Source organism: Lygodium microphyllum, chromosome 14 (genome assembly GCF_053477565.2).
Source record: "Lygodium microphyllum isolate KBCC chromosome 14, Lygodium_microphyllum_v1.1.10, whole genome shotgun sequence".
NCBI classification, from domain to species: domain Eukaryota; kingdom Viridiplantae; phylum Streptophyta; class Polypodiopsida; order Schizaeales; family Lygodiaceae; genus Lygodium; species Lygodium microphyllum.
Genome location: NC_141148.1, coordinates 59,368,084 through 59,388,110, shown reverse-complemented (window position 1 = coordinate 59,388,110; position 20,027 = coordinate 59,368,084). Strand labels below are relative to the sequence as shown.

The 20,027-nt window shown below is 43.8% G+C and overlaps 1 long non-coding RNA gene across 1 annotated transcript; it reads left to right on the top strand.

Annotated features, from left to right (window-relative positions):
- Positions 1 to 12,402: 12,402 nt before the first annotated feature.
- On the top strand, positions 12,403 to 12,926 carry LOC148025633 (uncharacterized). Its single transcript, XR_015693017.1, has 3 exons — positions 12,403 to 12,459; positions 12,556 to 12,657; positions 12,750 to 12,926. It is a non-coding gene; the product is annotated as an uncharacterized LOC148025633 (long non-coding RNA).
- Positions 12,927 to 20,027: the final 7,101 nt, after the last annotated feature.

Here is a 20,027-nt window from a genome sequence, read left to right as displayed (position 1 = left end):
GGGGGGAGGAGAGAGAAAAATGAGAGAGGAAGAGGAGAGAGAGAAAAAAAGAGAAAGAATATGAAACCTAATAGGGAAAGAGAGAAACAGAGGGAGAGGGTGAGGCAAGGAGAGGAAATGAGAGAGGGAGAGGAAGAGAGAAAAGGAAATGAGAGAGGGAGAGGAGAGAGAAAATACACTAAACATAATAGGGAAAGAGAGAAAGAAAGGGTGAGGGTGAGAGAGGGAGAGGAAATGAGAGAGAGAGAAAGAGAGAAAAAATGAGAGAGGGAGAGGAGAGAGAAAAAGAGAGAAAAAACATTAAATGTGATAGGGAAAGAGAGAAAGAGAGGGTGAGGGTGAGGGAGGGAGAGGAAATGAGAGAGGGAGAGGAAGAGAGAAAAGGAAACTAATTGTCATTGTTTGTTGTAGTAGTGGTAGTACTAGTAGTTTTTTTTCTTTTCTTCTTTATTGTTGTTTAGTTTTCTTGTTTTTTGTTATTGTAGTAGTAGTAGTAGTAGTAGTTTTCTCTTCTTTTCTTATTTATTATTGTTGTAGTAGTAGTAGTTGTTGTTTTTTTTTTCCTTCTTTTCTTGTTTATTATAGTGGTTGTAGTCATGGTAGTGGTAGTAGTAGTAGTAGATGTGGTAGTCATAGTCATGGTAGTGGTAGTGGTAGTCGTGGTCGTGGTCGTGTTCGTGGTCGTAGTCGTGGTCATGGTCATAGTAGTCATAGTCGTAGTGGTCGTCATCATGGTCATAGTCATAATCTTAGTCGTAGTCATGGTCGTGGTCGTAGTCATGGTCATAGTCATAGTCATAGTCGTAGTGGTGGTCATGTCATCGTAGTCATAGTCGTGGTCATGGTCGTGGTCGTGGTCGTAGTCGTGGTCATAGTCGTAATCATAGTCATAGTCGTGGTCATGGTCATCGTAGTCGTAGTCCTAGTGATCGTGGTCATGGTCGTGGTCGTGGTCGTGGTTGTGGTCGTAGTCGTAGTCGTAGTCATAATTGTGGTTGTGATCATCGTAGACATGGTCGTGGTCATGGTCATAGATGGAAGGAGAGAAGATAATGAATGGATAAAAGACAAAGAGAGAGTGGTGGCGAGGTCAGGTGCAACACCATGAGGCAGGAAACACTCCGACATAGATATGTTAATCTGTGGGTGGGTGGGTGGAGACTTTACATACGTTAATTTTTGCTGAGTTACAAGAGAAGAAATCCCTTATCAAATAATTTAAGAAGGAAAAAAATAATGATAACAAAAACAAATTGTTTGTCGTAACATAAACAAAATGGAAAACGATGAAGGTCTTGTTGTTCAAGATCGCAAGGCATATCTTGATCAACGTGTCCCATGTCCTTGCTCTCAATGCAAGCTGACAATCAGACGAAAACGTCAATTGTCTATAGAACACGTACGACGCTTTGGCGAGTTTCAATCTTAGATCATTGATTAGGCGATTGCGGATTTTTAGCAAACTGTAAGAAAAGTTAATATCAATCATGCATTGTACTCGCAAGCTAATTGAATACCATATACAAGAAGATTGGGTGTGGCTAGCAAATTTTCTATCTAGGGAGGTGACGTCTTGTCCCAAGAAGGAGTGCATTCTTTGCGACCAATTAGAAGAGTTCGTGGGTGTGTGATGGATGGAGTGCATAAGCTAATCCACCACTTGGAAGATACTACCCAGTCTATACTGTCAATACCAGAGGAGACATGCAACCTTCCAGACCTACCTACAATCTTGGGGCCTGAGATGGAGGCAATGATCGACTCATTGATTCCCATGGATGTCGAGAATTCTGATCTGCTTAGAGAGGAAGCATCCATACCATTATATGATGGGTGCCAAGTATCTCTCCTGAAGACACGGCTTACACTCCTAAGTATGCAAGTAAAATACAAGTGGAGCAATGCGAGTGTGACGGATTGTTCAGGTACCTTATACGTATGCTTTGTTGATTTCTTTTCGGCACTACCATTAAAAACATTTATGATTTTTCAAGGTGTTTTATGAATTTTTTCATGTTAATGAAATATCATATATTACCACCTGCAAATACCATGCTTGAGTCTCATGATGATGCACGATATGTTTTACGAAAGCTTGGCATGGACTACAACAGCATCCATGTATGTATCAACGATTGCATACTATTTTGAGAAGAATACGAGACTATGGAGACATGTTCAAAGTGTCGTGCTCACAGGTATCGACATGACTTGCAAGGGCAAACCATCCCTAAAAATTTTCTTAGACACTTTTCGCTCATCCCTCGCATAAACCACATGTTTCGTACGTCCGGCATGGCGAGCTTAACAATGTAGCATATGCAGAATAGGTCCACAGATGGAGTTCAACGAATACAGATTCATGCACATGGAGCCACATTAACTCTACCTTCCCAGGCTTTGCTTGAGAGCCAAGGAATCTTCGGCTCGGTCTTGCAATAGATGGCATGAACCCATTCGCTCAACTTCTTACAATGTGTGACCTATAGTCCTTGTCAACTACAATATCCCTCCATGGATTTCTACGAAGAAAGGGCATCTCATCCTTAGCTTACTCGTCCCCGGATGGTACAAAGTCAAAAATATGGACATGGATCTTCGTCCATTAGTCAATGAGCTTAAGATTTTGTGGGAGGAGGGGGTCACCATGCAAGATATGAGCAAGCGCGATGGTCGACAGCCTGCTAATATTCGAGCCATTCTCATATGGACGATACATGACTTTTCGGGATTTATAGAGTGCTCCGGTAAATAGGCTTCCATTCTCATTGGTAATATCTATATTTTATCTCATTCAAGTTTGTATTCACTAGATAGAGGTGTTAGAGCAGGTCTGATTACCTCATATTATCATGCATGTCCATTGTGCAAGCCACAGTTAGACTCCCGAAGGTCACGAACCATGAAGAAGATGGTATATCAAGGACAGGCCACTTTCTTGCCAGAGGGTCATGAACTCAGGGAAGGTTTTCTTGGACGACCTCCAACACGTATGAATGCCGCAAGCTGGTACGAGCTGAAAATGGTCTACGCGGAGTCACATCCAAACGGAATGCGGCGGTTCTTAGTTTTCTACGAGTTGCCATATTGGACCCACTTAGAGATCAACCACTGGAATCCCATGCATATTTTCAAGAACGTGGGCAACTTGTTAAGGGACCACATCACGGGAGAGAGAGACACTATCGAGGTACAAATGGATTTGAAGGAGGTAGACAAGATGGAGGGGCTTTGGCCGCACTCGAGTGCTGATGGTTGTGTACAGCTACCTCGTGCTCCTTGGGTTTTTTCTACTAAAGAAGAGTGCATTGTGAAGCAAATAGTCAAGTCTATCCACACTCCGATGGGTATGATGCATTCTCTCAAGTTTGCATTTTCTAAAGACGACCAATTATCAGGGCTAAAATCCCATGATTGGCATAAGATATTTCAGGTTTGTAATACAAATGGATTGAAAGTGGCCTGTGTATTTTGCTATTAGGATTGTAGTCATTATTCATAATGCTTTCTCATTTGTGGCAGTTTGTACTACCGATCGCGATCGCAAGATGCCTTACTCCAGAAATACGCGGAGCCATTTACAGGTTATCGACTTTAGTGCAATGGATCTCACAGAAGGAGATTAAGACGTCCTCTATTGAATCTACAAGGTGGGGAGCAGTGGAGACGGTCTATCTCTTTGAGAAATACCTGCCTACAAGCATGCTCACGATACAAATTCACCTTCTTGTGCATATTGTAGATGAAGTGGAGATTGCTGGACCTATCCATACGCGATGGATGTTCTTCTTGGAGTGCTTCATGAAAACCCTGAAAGGATTTGTGCGATAATGAGCTCGGCTAGAAGGTAGCATGGTTGAAAATTGGTTGGCGTCTGAGACGCTAATGCATATTTCACAATGGCGGACAACGGTGGATCTAGACAACAAAATGCTATGGTCGCGCTGGAGGATGATAGACTGACCAAAGATGTAGTGGTTGGAAATGGGGTAGTAAAAAGAATGGATATTGCAATGGAGGAGAAGGTGAATCGCTTTTGTATGTTGCACCATGCCTTTATAGAGACGTGGCTCGCCAAGTACTAGATCGCTTGGCAAGATCGAGAGGAAGTGCGATCTGAATTTCTATATAATACGTGCCATTGATCGATTCAATATCCCGAGGGCATAGGGGAGATGTCGCAGTTCATGTCAACGCGATGGTTTCATGGAGCTTTGACCGTAGCGTCTCTCGAAGGGACGGAGGTCTCAATGGAGGAGTGGGAATTCTCAAGGGGATATAGTACAACTAATTTTATATTTTATATGCGACAACTAATTTGACTGTTTCAATGTACATTACAAAATATATAGTGCAACGTAGTCGCGCGGACGGCATTTTGACGTGGAGCGTATTGAAAAAATGCGCTTCACAATGGACTGTGGTATCATAGCAAGGTTCGAGCACGAGAGTTAACGATGAGTAATAGATCCAAACACGGTTATAGATGAGATGGAGTATTTTGAGAGCTTGCAAAGTATTGTTACGGTGGATTACCATATCTTCTCCATGATACTATTCGATATGCACTGATTCAAAGTGGTACTTGAAGGAGTTGGAGCAATAGTTCGATGAGGTCCATTTGATTTCTCAAAATAGATTTTTTTTAAAAATAACGGATTTACGCGACACCTTTGTGTTGCCGGCCCATTGTGAATAGGTGCATGAACTCATTTGCTTGTTAGTTGTATTATGACATGGTACATGTCACAATAGTTTAATCTCTCTTGTACATGTTTGTGAATAGGTAATCTTCTATCCAGACCCTCCACAATCTCGATGGTGGTATGTTATACCTTCAGCTCCCCGAAGTGCGAGAGTATATGATCAAAGTGATGTTTCGAGCATAGATGAGGACAATATGCAAATAGAGGGGTTGATATTGCAAGGGGTGAAGGCCACCGAAAGCTTGGAGCATGTAGAGGAGCCATCATCGACTAACAATGATGGAAATCTAGGAGTCCAAGAATTCTTTGAGAACGAGGTGGACTCATCCTTTTGTGGTGACATGTCTATCAACCTTCCAGTGTATACGGAGTTGTGTCTGGAGATTGACATGGAACCATAGAATACTTCATACTTCGAGCATCCACTTACTCAATTCGTTGACTAATCGCTTATAATGGTACATAACATATGCATTTTAAGTGAGATCATTTTTTTAGAATTTATATTATCGTGCTTTGTATGATTTAAATTGATTATGCTAACATTATTTTTTGTCTATGCAGGTGACCTTTTAAGGATGAGTGGAGGGATGAGCGATGAGGAGTTGTAGGATATCTTCACCTACATGTCTCCAAATCAGATGGTGAGATTCAGAGACATGGTGGACCAGGAGTTGTCTCGGACATCGTCAGGCTGCTCTACTAGATCTACTTTAGTGCGATCAGATGCTTCAGCTTCGAGCAGATGAGGTCGATGCTCTAGACTTGGGCCAAAGGGAGAGAGTGCTTCCAGGTCAGGGGGATGCTATAGAGATACGGAGGCAGTGAGCCCACGGTCAACACAGGATACAGGTGCGACTCCTTGCTCTCATGGCAGTTCCAGGGAGCGTGGCTCAAGTGGTTGCTTTGAATTCATGAACACGATATCTCCATCTCATCGTTCTGCTGGAGTTGCATCACCTCCAGGATTTGTCACACCTCACTACAAGGGACTGGGGCAATAGCGACGCCGATTAGCGACGGCGTTTATCGGCGTCGCTATTGGCGTCGCTATTGGCGTCGCTATATGCGTCGCTATACGCGTCGCTATTTGCGACGCAAATAGCGACGCAAATAGCGACGCATATAGCGACGCATATAGCGACGCCGCAGGGAAAAAAAAGCGCGGCCGAAACCAGAGCGCCGTTTTCATTTTGTTTTCTTCGCCTTTTGAGAGCGAGAGCGAGGGAGAGAGCCAAGGCTTTGTGAAAGAAGAGGAGGAAGAGACTTGTTGCCGCCGCCGCCGCCACCGCCACCGTCGTTGTTCGCGAAGGAGAGGAGGAGCCCTCGTTGCAAAGAGAAGCCGCCCACGCTCGCCATATCTCATTGGTGAGTCTCCCTCTCTCTTTCTTTTACTTGTTGAAGGTTTAAATCGTTCTCTTTTGTTTATTTAGGAGAGGAAAAGAAAGAGAAGGAGAGGGAGAGGGAGAGAGAGGGAGAGAAAGAGAGGGAGAGGGAGAGAAAGAGAGTGAGAGTGCATTCTCTCTCTCTCTCTCTCCCTTTTGCTTGTTTAATGTTTAAATTACTTTCTTCTTTGCTTGTTTAGGAGAGGAAACGAGAGAGTAAGAGAGAAAGAGAGGGAGAGGGAGAGGGAAAGGGAAAGAAAGAGAAAGAGAAATAGAGGGAGAGGGAGAGGGAGGGGGAGGAAATAGGAGAGGGAGAGAAAGAAAAAGAGAGGGAGAAGGAGGGAGAGTGCATTCTCTCTCTCCCTCCCTCTCCCTTTTGCTTGTTTAATGTTTGAATCACTTTATTTTTTTCTTGTTTAGGAGAGGAAATGAGAGAGAAAGAGAGTGAGAGGGATAGGAAGGGGAAGGAAATGAGAGAGGGATAGAAAGAGAAAGAGAGGGAGAGTGCATTGTATCTCTCCCTCTCCCTTTTGCTTGGAGGATGTTTAAATCACTTTATTTTTTGCTTGTTTAGGAAATGAGAGAGAAAGAGAGATAGAGAGGGAGAGGGAGAAAAAGAGAGGGAGAGGGAGAGGGAGAGGGAGGGGGAGGGGAAGGAAATGAGAGAGGGAGAGAAAGAGGGAGGGGGAGGGAGAGGGAGCGAGGGAGAGGGAGAGGGAGAAAGAGGGAGAAAGAGGGAGGGAGAGGGAGAGGGAGGAGGAGGGAGGAAATGAGAGAGGGAGAGAAAGAGAACGAGAGGGTGAGGGAGAGGGTGAGAGAAAGAGAGGGAGAGGGTGAGGGAGAGGGAGAGGGAGAGGGAAGGGAATGAAATTTAAGATAATATACGTATCGATAATGGTATGCAATGTGCTTTGCATACGGCCACGTACTTCATCAAAATTAACCCAAAATTATTGTTATAGAAGTGGAGATCCCTTAAATTGAGTATAGGATAATTTCTCTCAGGTCTTATGACTATGAGTAGAATTGATTGAAATAAATTTTATTACTATAGTTGTAAAATTTCATAGATGGCGCGCATTAATTTTAAAATGGATTACTTATACTCAAAGCCGAGATATAACAAAAAATTATCTACCGGGACAAACAAATCGTTGAGCATGATACAAGGCCGAGATATAACATCGGAAAATCTCTCGACTACTATATACAATGCAAGGTTTATGGTCAACTTGCAAGTTGACGTACATCTCCAAAAAGCTATCCATTTAAGCCTCGTTTGCTGTAATGTAGATAAGATGGCAAACGAAGAAGGTCCTATTGTTCAAGACCGCGAGTCGTATCTTAATCAGCGTGTCCCATGTCCTTGCTCTCAATGCAAGTTGGCAATTAGACGAAAACGTCGATTGTCTATAGAACACGTACGACGATTTGGCGAGTTTCAACCTGAGATTATTGATCAGGCGATTGCAGATTTTCAGCAAACGGTATTTTCAAGTTAGCATTTTTCATGCATTGTACTCTCAAGCTAATTGAAAACCATACACAATAAGATTGGGTCTTGTTGGCAAATTTTGTGTCCAGGGGGGTGATGTCTCGACCCAAGGGGGAGAGCACCCTTTGCGGCCAATTAGAAGAGTTCGTGGACGTGAGATGGATGGATGGCAGGAGCCAATAGACCACTCGCAAGGCCCATCTATATCGTCAATGCCAGAGGAGACAGACAACCTTCCCGACTTGCCTACAATCTTGGAGCCTGAGATGGAGGCAATGATCGATGCATTGATTCCCATGGATGTTGAGACATCTGACCCGCTTAGAGAGGAAGCATCCATACCATTATATGATGGGTGCCGAGTATCTCGGTTGAAGACATTGCTTGCACTCTTAAGTGTGCAAGCGAAATACGGTTGGAGCGATACGAGTGTGACTGAGTTATTCAGGTACCTTGCATACAGACTTCATTGTTTTTTTTTTAAACAGTATTATTGTAAATATGGATGGATTTTTCAAGGTGTTTTATGATGTTTTCAGGTTATTGAAATATCATATATTGCCACCTGCAAACACCATGCCTGAGTCTCGTGATGATGCACGACATGTTTTACGGAAGCTTGGCATGGACTACAATAACATCCATGCATGTATCAACGACTGCATATTGTTTCGAGATGAATACGAGACTATGGAGACATGTCCAAAGTGTGGTGCTCACAGGTATCGACAGGACTTGCAAGGGCAGACCATCCCTCAAAAAGTCCTCAGACACTTTCCGCTCATCCCCCGCATAAACCACATGTTTCGCACGTCTGCCATGGCAAGCTTGACAACGTGGCATGTGCAGAATAGGTCTACGGATGGAGTGCAACGAATATCAGCAGATTCGCGCGCATGGAGCCACATTGACTCTACCTTCCCAGGCTTTGCGCGAGAGCCAAGGAATCTTCGGCTCGGTCTCGCCATGGATGGTGTGAACCCATTCGGTCTGCGCTCGACTTCTTACAGTGTGTGGCCTATAGTGCTTGTCAACTACAACATTCCTCCATGGCTTTCTACGAAGAAAGGACATCTCATCCTTAGCTTGCTCGTCCCGGGCCGCTACAAAGTAAAAAATATGGACGTGTATCTTCGTCCATTAGTCGATGAGCTTAAGATTTTGTGGGAGGAGGGGGTCACGGTGCAAGATATGAGCAGGCGCGATGGTCGGCGGTCAGCCAACATTCGAGCCATTCTCATGTGGACGATGCATGACTTTCCGGGATTGGGAGAGTGCTCAGGTGAGCAGACATTTGTTCACGCCGGTAATATCTATATTTTATTTCATTCAATCAAGTATTCACTAGGTCGTGGATCGCCTTGCAGGTCTCGTTACCTCAGGTTATCATGCATGTCCATTGTGTGGGCCACAGTTAGACGCCCGAAGGTCACGAACCATGAAGAAGATGGTATATCAAGGACACGCCACTTTCTTGCCGGAGGATCATGAACTCAGGGAAGGTTTTCTTGGACGACCTCCAGCACGTATGAACGCTGCAAGCTGGTACGAGCTGAAAATGGTAAACCCGGAATCACATCCAAATGGAATGCGACGGTTCTCAGTTTTCTACGAGTTGCCATATTGGACCCACTTACAGGTCAACCACTTGTTGGATCCCATGCATATTTTCAAAAATGTAGGCAGCTTGCTATGGGACCACATCACAGGAAAGAGAGACACTATAGGGTCACGAATGGATTTAAAGGAGGTAGGTAAGATGGAGGCGCTTTGGCCGCAGTCGAGTGCTGAAGGGGGAGTGCAGCTTCCTCGCGCTCCCTGGGTTTTGTCTACCAAAGAAGAGCGCATTGTGAAGCAAGTAATCAAGTCTATCCGCACTCCGACGGGTATGATGCGTTCTCTCAGGTCCGCATTTTCTAAAGATGACCAAATGTCTGGGCTAAAATCCCATGATTGGCATAAGATATGTCAGGTTTGTGAACAGAATGGATTTTAATAAGCGTGGACATTTTGAAATTTGAAAAGTGACCATTATTCTTAATGCTTTCTCATTTGTGGCAGTTTGTCCTACCGATCGCGATCGCGGGATGCCTAACTCCAGAAATTCGTGGGGCCATTTACAAGCTGTCGACTTTGGTGCAATGGATCTCACAGAAAGAGATTAAGACGTCCTCTATTGAATCCGCAAGGCGGGGAGCAGTTGAGACGGTCTGTCTCTTTGAGAAATACCTGCCCACTAGCATGCTCACGATACAAGTTCACCTTCTTGTGCATCTTGTGGACGAAGTGGAGATTGCCGGACCTGTCCATACGCGATGGATGTTCTTCCTGGAGCGCTTCATGAAAACCCTGAAAGGCTTTGTGCGACAACGAGCTCGTCCGGAAGGTAGCATGGCGGAGGGTTGGTTGGTGTCAGAGGCATTAGTGCATATCTCACAATGGCTACCAACGGTGGAACCAGACAATGAAATGCTATGGACGCTCAAGGACGATGACAGGCTGACTGGAGATGTGGTGGTTGGAAATGGGGTAGAAAAAAGAATGGATGCCTCAATGGAAGAGAAAGTGAATCGCTTTTGTATGTTGCACCATGCCTCCATGGAGACGTGGCTCGCCAAGTACCAGATTGCAAGGCAAGATCGAGAGGAAGCGCGAGCTGAATTCCGACGCAGTACGCGTCACCGACCGATTCGATATCCCGAAGGCATGGAGGAGATGCCGCGGTTTATGTCAACACGATGGTTGCATGGAGCCTTGATCGCAGCATCCAGCGAAGGGGCAGAGGTCTCAATGGAGGAGTGGGAGTTCTCGAGGGGATGTAGTCCAAAGGTAATGAGGGGTTTAGAATGTGTCGTATCTGAATTTGTTTGCTACATCTAATTTGAGTGTTTCAATGTGCAGTACAAAATATATAGTGCAGCGTGGTCGCGCGGACGGCATTTTCGGGTGGAGCGTATTGACAAAATGCGCTCCACAATGGACTGTGGTGTCATGGCAAGGTTTGAGCAAGAGAGCCGGCGACGAGCAACGGATCCGAACACGGTTGTGGATGAGATGGAGTATTTTGGGAATTTGCAAAGTATTATTACGGTGGATTACCGTAGCTTCTCCATGATAATATTCGATGTGCAGTGGTTCAAAGTGGTACTTGGAGGAGCTGGCGCAACGGTTCGACGAGGTCCATCTGGATTTCTCGAAATAGATTCCGAAAAAAAATGGATGGATTTGCGCGACACCTTTGTGTTGCCGGCACATTGTGAACAGGTAATCTTCTAGTCATTTGCTTGCTAATTGTAATACGACATGCTTTATGTCACAATGGTTTGAAGACGGTTTGTAAGTGTTTGTGAACAGGTAATCTTCTATCCAAATCCCCGACAACCTCGATGGTGGTATGTTATACCTTCAACTCCTAGAGGTGCGAGAGTATACGATCAAAGCGATGTTCCAGGCATAGATGAAGAATATATGCAAATAGAGGGATCGAAATTACAAGGGGTGGAGGCCACCGCAAGCTTGGAGCCCGCATCGGCTAACAATGATGGAAATACAGAAGTCGTAGAATTTTTTGAGAACGAGGCAGACTCGTTCTTTTGTGGTGACATGTCTATCGACCTTCCAGTGTATGCAGAGTTATGTCAGGAGATTAACATGGGACCATAGAATACTTCATTCTTGGAGAATTGTATTACTCAATTCGTTGTTTAGATCTTCCATAAAGGTAGATAAGATATGCATTTTAAGATGGATTTTTCAAAAATGATTTATATTAATGCGCTTTGTATAGTTTCAATTGATTATTCTAACATTATTTTTTATCTCTGCAGGTATCTTTATTTTCAGGATGAGTCGAGGGATGAGCGATGAGGAGTTTCAGGAGATGATGGCACGTATGTCTCCAGATCAGCTCGCGAGATTCAGAGAGATAGCAGATCAGGAGCTGTCTCGTTCTTCGTCAGGGCGCTCTGCTAGATCAGCTTCAGTGCGATCAGATGCTTCAGCTTCGAGCAGACGATCTCGACGCTCGCGACTTGGGCCAGAGGGAGGGACTGCGACTGCAGGAGGATCAGGGGGGTGCTGCTGTGGAGACACGGACGCGGTGTCTCCGTCTCGTCGTTCAGCTAGAGCTCGGTCACCTCCAGGATTTGTCACACCTGTGGGGACGTCCACTCCAGTTACTCCGGCTTTTGCGCAGCCGTCGGCAGATGTCACGCCTTTTGGTGGCACTCCTTTTGGGGGCACCCCCTCTGGTGGCACTCCTTTTGGTGGCACCCCCTCTGGTGGCATCCCTTTCAGTGGCACTCCGGGAGAGGGTACCCCCGTCGGTACACCGGATGTTCAGGGGTCTCCTGGATATGCCCAGGAGCGTGGACGGAGATGGGAGAGGGCCCATACGAGGCACACTCCTAGGGATTATGGATACCTAGTGGATGGCAGGTCAGGAGCTATCATCATGAATGATGAGGGGAGGAGGGTGATAGCTCGCATGAGGGAGTTGTGCCAACAAGTTTTTCGGCACAACGTCCTGGATCATTGGAGGAACATACCGGAGGGGAGCAAGGAGTACATAGTAGCATCCTTGCATGAGGAGTTCCCGGTGCCAGCCGCAGTGGATAGATTCTCTACGGGCTGGATGATGGATTGCATGCGTGCATACATGTCACATAGACGATCCGACGCACGCAAGGCAATCAAGAGTGGGGCTCCAAAGCCCGAGTGGTTAGATGCAGAGGACTGGCGCCGACTGAGGGAGGAGGCTACAAATTCGCCAGGACGTTGGAGTCAGCAGCGGGAGGCGGCGAGGGCACGAATCGAGGCCGGATCGGTACATCATCTTGGGAGTGGCGGCCACAGGACATATTTGGAGGACTTTGTAAGTTTCTCTTTTGTTTTGCTTATTTGTTTTTTTGAGATATTATTTGTACTGACAATCATATTTCTAACAGTTAGCATTTTGTTTTCTTTGCAGCACTCCATTACAAATCGTGATCCGCAAGGCCTTGAGACTCAATATGCAGAGAGGCACGGTCTCAGATCATTGATCGACCGATTGTACAGACGCGGCGGCCCAGTAAGTCTCTCATCTTTCATGTCCGTAGTTACCATGAGATATTTGAATGCATTATTGTATGGTGGATTGATATGTTGTTTCTTTTTCTGCAGAATCCGTTTGATGCTCCTTTGCAGAGGGACGAGCTTTCGGGGGACGACGATTTGTAGCTCGCCCTCGGATCCTTAGCGCTCACATACCTTTAGTTTTTAGTCGCCCGATCTATGTAGACATTTTCTATGTATTAGTGATATTGTTTTATGATTGTACCAATCGCATTTTATGCGATATCATGTATTTATTTCATCTATCAGTTTTATGATTTCAGTATAGATTCTTTTTGTTTGCAAACGCTTTGTATGCAGCAGTGCAGAAACTATTTTGTATGGCTCTCATACAGCACACAGTGCTATATGTGGCAGGGCAGCTTGCTGCCCTGCCACAAAATTTTTTTTTCCTCTGTTACCGTCGCTATTTGCGTCGCAAATTTACTGCAGGCGTCGCTATTGTCGTCGCTATCAGCGTCGCAAATTCTCTGCAACCGTCGCTATTTGCGTCGCGACGCAAATAGCGACGCATATAGCGACGCAAATTTGCGACGCATATAGAGACGCAAATAGCGACGCATATAGCGACGCAAATAGCGACGATACCATGGCGTCGTCAATAACGACGCTTTTTCCGACGACGGGGGCAAATTTTGTTGTTTGTATTTTCGTCGCTTTAAACGTCGCTATAAGGTCTATATCTTGTAGTGCCTGTGGAGACGTCTACTCTAGTTACTCCAACTTTTGCTCATTTTGCTCAGCCGTCTGTAGATGGCACCCCTATGGGTGCTACACCAATAGATACTACCCCGGTCAGTACACTAGATGTACACGGGTCTCCTGGATATGCTGAGGAGTGTGGACGCAGGTAGGAGAGGACCCATCTTAGGCATACCCCAAAGGGATATTCCTATCTTGTCGATGATAGGTCAGGAGCCATCATCATGAATGATGAGGGGAGGAGGGTGATGGCTCGCATGAGAGAGTTGTGCCAACAATTTTTTTGGCACAACGTCTTACATCATTGGAAAAACATACCGGAGGGGAGCAATGACTACATAATAGCATCCTTGCATGAGGAGTTTTTGATTCCAACCACGGTAGATAGATTTTCTATGGGCCGGATGATGGACTGGATGCATGCATATATGTCACACATACGATGGACGCACTCAAGGCACTCAAGAGTGGGCCTGCAAAGCCGGAGTGGCTAGATGCGGACGAGTGGCGCCGACTGAGGGAAGAGGCTATAGATTCTCCAAGACATTGGAGTCAGTAGTGCGAGGCGGCGAGGGCACGACTAGAGGTCGGAGTGGTCCATCATCTTAGGAGTGGCGGCCACAAGACATATTTGGAGGACTTTGTAAGTTTTTCTTTTGTTTTACTTGCTTATTTTTTTGCAATATCCTTTGTACTGAAAATCATGTTTCTAACAATTAGTATTTTGTTTTCTTTGCAACACTCCATTACAAATCGCGATTCGACCAGCCTTGAGACTCAATATACAGAGAGGCATTGACTCACTGCATTGATCGACCGATTGTATAGACGTGGCGGCCCTGTAAGTCACTCATCTTTCTTGTTCTTAGTTACCATGTTTAACTATAATGCATTATTATGTGGTGGACTGATATGTAGTTGTTTCTTTTTTTGTAGAGTCCATTTGATTCTCCTTTGCAGTGGGACGAGCTTTCGGATGGCGAGGATATGTAGCTCGCCCTTGGTTTCCTAGAGCTCACACACCCTTCTTTTTTGGTCACCTGATCTGTGCAAACATTTTCTATGTAGTAGTGATATCTTGCCATGATTGTACCACTCGCTTTCATTATACGATCATGTATTTATTTCATGTATTAGTGTTATGATTTAAGTACACTTTGTTTTTGTTTACATGAGCATTGTACACAGTGCAAAAACTATTTTGTATGGCCCAAATAAAGCACACAGTGCTATATGTGCTGCCCTAACACAAAATTTCTTTTTCCATGTTATCATCGCTATTAGCGTCGCAAATTTACATGCACGCATCGTTATTAGCGTCGCAGAGCGTCATTATCAGTGTAACTCAATGTCGCATTTGCATCGGTATTTGCAACGCTCATAACGTCGCTAATACCGACTATTCTATGGTGTCGCCATTAGCGATGCGGACAAATTTTTTTATTTACATTTTCATCACTTTTAATGTCGGTATAATGGCTATATCTTGTAGTGAGTATAATTGATTACATACCTATATATAAAGGAGAGAGTGATGAGATCCCTAATTGAAGATCTCATCCTCATGTAATCTGTCTTCCACTCAATGCTACAATAAGAAAGAGACACAAATTATATAAAATCTTTAATGGAACATAAAGTGCAACTATGTTAGTATACAATAGCTAACTATCTCTCCTACCCATGCTCATATTCCCCCCACAAGTTGCATAATCCCATGGCACAGCACATAGTCCTTCTCGAGCCACCTAGTCATGACTCATCACTTAATGACTAGTGTAACCATACTAGAAATCAATATATGCATAGTAAATATTAGAATAAATGGATAAATTAGTGAAATAAATACTAAGATCCAAACCAAAAATAGGAATAAGTTAGACAGTGTCTCTAAATAGGCCTAGCCATTGCTACAAAGATGTGGTAATGAGCCAGTTGTAAGTAGCACATGTGTCTCCTACTTTTCTACCTCTATCTATTGAGATTTTCCTATATTTCCTTTTTTATATTCTTTCATTGCTCCCAATGAAGCTATCTAGGCTCGTTTAGCTCATTATTGTAGGCATTAGGTATCTTCAAATGGAGACTAGCTAAGTGTTTCACAATACATGCTTGCATGTAATCATTAGAGCATGTATTTATAGGAGGCAACTATGGAAACTCCTCAAGGACAGCACTTATGATATAGATATTTTTCTTGGTATCCTTTGCGCTCCATCTTGATGATATGCTATACATGTACATCTATACAACAAGCTTGTGTAGGTTGGCAATGACTCTCCTTTTGTAGTTCATGATTGGCTAACTTGTATGATCACTAACTATATGCCATGGTAGGATAAGTCATGGGTAATGAGAATGTAGATTATAGAAGGATTAGATGGGGTTAGAGGTGATTACTAGCAGTAGGATTGGCCAAATCTAGGCTGTCCTAGTGAGGGATGGTATTGATAGGCATAAGAGCCAGGGTCTATATAGTGTGGCGATGGGGGGGGGGGATGGGACACAGGGGAATTTAAATGCTTGTTGTAGGATACTAGGTGGGAACCTAGGGGCCCATTTTCTTTCTTTGCCCCAATGTAGGACCAAGTAAAGATGATTGAGAAATCATCATAGAAGGATGACTTAATGACTGAATTGGAGGGATTGAATAGTTTCTAATGATCTTCTAGCTCATGTGGAAAAGGGGAGGAGCCCCATTGAAGCAAGGGTTTCTTTTGCAATGGCAAGATAACATCATTGACTTCACAAGAGTGGCAAGAATGAGTGTGCCATCTCTCTATACTAAGAGCCATTGCTTTGACTCTGTGCATGACATTGAGCACTATGTAGATAAATCACATTGTGGTCTTGGGGTCCATGCCATCCATGAAGTATTATATCTCCTCATTTGTCATGTGATGACCTATATTGATGAATGTACTAGTAACCTATATAAATAAGAAAATTGATATATTCAGTGTTCCTTATCTTTGTCTCTCTTCCTTTCTCCTACTCCCTCTCTCACCCTTCTAATATCCATTTTCATTTTTGTTCATTGATACAGACTTGGCATTGCAATAGAAAATCATAGAGTTGACTCATGTTTGTGTGATTTCACAATTTATAGGTGTTGTCTATCATGTTTTAATATTAGGTAAGTTGTATTAAGCTATATATCCTATCTTGTCAGCATCTTAGATATTCCTTTCTTGGATTAGCCTAGTAAGACTCTCTATCTCTTCCCTACCTAGAGTTGTATTCCTACTTGTTTAGGACAATTAGACATCATTAGTATTACAATCGCTAGCACATCGAAGAGAAGCAATGGTACTTCTTTATAGAGTAAACTCATAGGTGACTTGATAGTCTACAAGTTTTGTGTATGCTATGTTTATAGCAAGGCTATCCAAAGCTATCAATGCTTGACAATATCATGTCTATCTAGTTAAACTAGCCTAAGAATGCATCTAGGATTTACCCATTTCCATTAGATTTTATCCATACTCACACTTATCCTACAAGGGATTATATTTATAAACACTTTTGATGCACTTTTTGAATTCAAAAAAATACTTATGAGCATGTCTAAGATTATTCTTAAAGTTTCATCAAAACATGAGCATCTATACGAACGTATTATTATATAAGCAGTGAAAGGAAAAAGCCCACCCATGACTCGATGAAAGAAGATAAAGGAGCATTGGTAGAGTTAAAGGCTTTGATTAATTTTAACTATCACCACTACAAAATTTAGATAAGTCACTCATTACTAAGGATTCTTAGGAGAAAAACTATCTCAATAGAGTTTAAAAATTCTTAGATCAAGACAAGGTCATTCAACTTTCCTTTAGTTCAAGAAAATTTGTATTCATCATATCAGGAAACTCTTATAATGAACTCAAACTCTAAAGGAGAGTTTACCTTCTTTCTATGCTCTTCATAAGCCTTTTGTTGTGGACATAGTAAGTGCTTTTTGAGAGTGAGGAGATTGCTCTCACAACTTACAAGAGAAGAACTTGAAAGAATATTAGAACTAGAGCTTGATTGCAAGATAACTCAATTACAAGAGAACTCGATTACAAGACAACTCTCACAAGAGTGTGGCTTCATTAAAAGACAAATCTAGAATATGATAAGAACTTAAAGGGAACTTACCTCACAAGAGCCTCACAACTGGTGTTGGCAAGACTAAGGGGCTTGTAGCCCAACACCACGATTCATACTATAGTCTAGGGAGCTTAAGGGAAATACATGTCATTACAAGAGGATGCCACAATGGCACCATGCACGTCAACACATAGCATGACATAAATACAGACACATGGCACATTGATATGAGTAATAACATGGGAAATGATGTAAATATATTCTAGAATGTTATAGAATATTCATGGAACAAGGGGTTGTTCCAACTTGCACACAAACCAAGGGTTGTTCTTGCTTGAGCATCTATTACATTACCCTCCTTATAGCGTCTAGTTTCAAGAGGGGCTATGGTGTGCTTTTGAATTAGCCTTCACATGATGTCTGTGTGGCTATTTGCACGATCAACTAGTATGTGAGGACACTGCTATTGTAATATTTCCGCAACTGCATACCGTAAATATTGACGTCCCGCACACGACGTAAACCTTGTGCAAAGGTTATCTCTTGCATTGAAATTATTGGCAGTGTAATGTGTGACCCGCACGCGTGAAATGGGATCCTCCGCATTGGTAAATCAAAACCGGGAGTTCAAAACCGCAAGTCTCACAAAAACACCCTCTTGGGAGGGGCATTTTGAGTAATTCAAGGCAAATTTTTTTATTTTTTTTCCCCTTTTTCTCCAGCCGATGCATGGCTGGAGAAGGGGGAGTGTGGGGAGGATGGGGATATGGCAGACGTGGCCTGCATGGGGGGGGGGGGGGGGGGGGACCCATGCAAGGGAGCCCCGTGGTGGATGCCCTCTTTTCCCCCCATGCCTATATAAACACCCCCCTAGCTAGAGGGGGAAGGCGAGAGTGAGAGAGGGCCGTGCAGAGAGAGGGAAAGCGTGGGAGGTGGAGGTCGCCGTGCTGATCGAGGTGGAGGTCGCCGTGCTGATCGAGGTGGAGGTCGCCGCCACGCTGCCGCTGCGGTCCGCCAGCCGCCAGGCCCCCTCAGTCCGCCGCCGTTGGACTACGATACCCCCCCTCGACGTAGCTGCTGAAGCCAGAAGCTTCTTAAGAAGCTTCTAAGGGGGGGGCCTCCTTAAGCCCCCTTCCCACCACATTCCCCAAAAGACCCATTCATACCCCTCCCCGGAACTTGAAGAAGAGAGGGTGGAAGCCGTAAAGTCCCCCACAAGACCCATCAAAAAGGCTTTCGCAAAAAGATTTTTAAAGCCGCAAGCCATCCAAGAATAAATTCCGTGCCAAAAGAACTCATAAAGCCCTCTTCCACAAGCACCATTTATCCAAATCCCGTAAAGGAATCTCCTACGTATAAGGGAAGAAGGCAAAGGTCGGGAGGTTGCATGCCAAGGCAAGTTGATTCGTAGGCCGCAAAAGCTAACCAGAAGCCGAGACCACGCCTACGATGGCCCCAAAAAGGACACAAGATGCGACTGCGGGAGGTTCATCTCCGAGTATACAAGTGGATATCTCCCCGACCCCTCAAGTCCAGGTTCTTTCGAGTTATTTCCGCATAAAGAAATGATTAGGCGCGCTTAGTTCATAAGGGAGATTGCATCTTTATGCTTAATTTTAATGCATGTGGAAATTGGAAAAAAATACATTTGGTAAAGTATCTCTTGAAACATTAGGCAAGATTGAAATATGTCATAAATTTGAACGAGTTATCCACCTTAGAAGACTAGTTGCATGTAGCTTCTTTGGTACATTATCAAAGTAATGAGTCCAAACTTAGGGCAAAGAAATGGAATTTATAAGTGCATTCTCTTTCGTCCTAGACATGGTAGGAATAAGCGTGTGCCACATGTTAGGCAACATCCTCCTCGTAATGATTTCATGAGGCAAGGTTAACACCATAAGATATTATCCGAAAAGAAATAATAGAGTACGGAAGTGATCTTATGGACTTGCAAATAGCATGTAAAATGGAATGAATTAACACTAGCTTTAGTTTGGTATAAACTTCGTCAACTACATTGTAGCTAGGAGAATGTTGCGTATTGCATAGTTCATGCGAAAACGTCATTCATCAGAAGCCGCATTTAGGAAAGGTTGCATGGTTCGTCAAAGCATAAGATTCGAAAGTATAGACTACAAGGTTGTAGGCATGATTAATAGGTCTTAGGAAAAGTTAGTATCCAGATTATCATGTATTTTTGCTACACCAAGGAAAGATAAAAATTATTGTGAACCATGTGATGCGTAGAAGCAATAAATCGCATGTTTACGCGTATTGGTGTAGTTGTAACTATTGTTCTCCATTAGATTTAGCTTATTACCTTAGGAAAGGTTCATCCTTGTCGTAAGACAAGTATATTGAGTTGTCTAAATCACCTAAACCACAAGGATTCTTATGGGCATGGTTGGGTCGATATGATAGGTATCCCAAGTGTTAACTAGGGTTTAGTGCAATAAGAATTCGACCTAGTTTTACACTGGTTGCCAAGACAAAACCCGCAAACCCAAAGATCTTACACACGTTCACGAAATG